Source organism: Hakea prostrata, chromosome 2 (genome assembly GCF_041222555.1).
Source record: "Hakea prostrata isolate BN-2017 chromosome 2, UWA_Hpros_2, whole genome shotgun sequence".
In the NCBI taxonomy this organism is placed as follows: Eukaryota; Viridiplantae; Streptophyta; class Magnoliopsida; order Proteales; family Proteaceae; genus Hakea; species Hakea prostrata.
The window spans coordinates 20,640,402-20,641,873 of record NC_142601.1 but is presented as its reverse complement, the minus strand read 5'-3'; the positions used below and the strand labels follow the sequence as shown (position 1 = coordinate 20,641,873).

At 40.2% G+C, this 1,472-nt stretch overlaps 1 pseudogene; it reads left to right on the top strand.

Annotated features, from left to right (window-relative positions):
- Positions 1 to 337: 337 nt before the first annotated feature.
- On the top strand, positions 338 to 1,059 carry LOC149023997 (thaumatin-like protein; annotated as a pseudogene).
- The last annotated feature ends 413 nt before the right edge of the window (positions 1,060 to 1,472 follow it).

The following is a 1,472-nucleotide window of genomic DNA, read 5'->3' as shown; positions in this document are numbered from 1 at the left end:
AGGTTTGGGGTAAGACTAATAGGGATCTTATCATTTATAATTGGCTTTTTAAGTTGTTTCTTGGCCCGTAGGGGGCTTGTACCACGACTTCTACTGTCAGTTTTTATTTTCAGATTATTATTCATAAAAATTTATTAAATCATGTTCTGCAAACTTTATCTGTCATTCAATTAACACGGGCATGTGGCGTGTTATATTGGTATTGTTTGGGTGTGAAGTGGCCTTTGTGTCTGCTATTACATCTCCTGTACATATGACTTTGCCCCCATGAGATAATATATCCTCTCACTTTTATCACTCTAATTTGATCATCCCTGCTCAATAATCTTACGTGACCATGAGACCTCTTCTTTCTCTGTTCTTCCTTACTGCTTTCTTAGCTTACATTACAGGTAAGTACTGGGTACCCTCTTCCTCTCCCTTTAGCATGTTTACACATGCAAATGTGGCTAATGATAGTGTTTGTTTCAGTGTAGTTGAGGTCTCAACAACTACAATAGTTTGTTTACATCAAATGCTTGCACCCAGTGTGGCCAGGTATCCAACGTGGTACAGGCAAACCCATTCTTTATGCTTAAACCCAAATGAGCTTAATCCGTTAGAGTACCTGCAGGCTAGTCGGGCCACATCTGGGGTTCCTATGAGTGTTACTTTGATGCTTTAGGTTAAGTTCTCTATGCAATCGGTGACTGGGTTGGCTCCCTCTATTGCAATGGCCTTGATGGGTACAACTTGGGTATTGCCATCACCCCATTTAGAGGAAAGGGTAAACACAATCCTGCATGTTGTGTTGGTCTTATGAACCGGATGTGCCCAGTTGGATTGCAGGTGAGGTAACATAACAATCAGGTTGTGGCTTGTAAGAGTGCTTGCTTTGCTTTCAACTCCCCAAGGTATTGTTGCATTGTTCGGAACCCACAAACTTGCAAGCCTGCTGCATATTCTAGGATCTTCAAGGCAACATGTCCAAGAGCCTATTCTTATGCATACGATGATTCCACTACCATTGCTACTTGCAGTGGTAGAAACTACTTGGTCGCATTCTGTCCTCACCATTAAAAGAGAAGGGAAAAGTCAAAAGCCAACCTATAAGTTTGTTTTGGTTTATATAATAGAGCTACCCTCTTTTTATTTGTGCCTAAATGAGCGTTGAGCCTTAACTAGTTGTCACATCCACCCAGCCAATACCCCATTTGGAATACCCGGGAATGTGATCCACAATCCAAGGATCAAGATTCGTAGGTCAATGCCTCCCACATACACAATGACATAATCATGAACAAAGATAATCAAAGTAAAAACAATTAATACTAAGTATCATGAATAAGGTAAGATTAAATAAATCAGAGTGCGGAAGACAGATAATATCAAAGTGTGAACATAATTATAAAGGTGAGGGAAAGTATGATAACCACCCTCTCAGAGCAGCGGAAAAGAAGTGTGATAACGTTAATTACATGTCCAAGTATCTA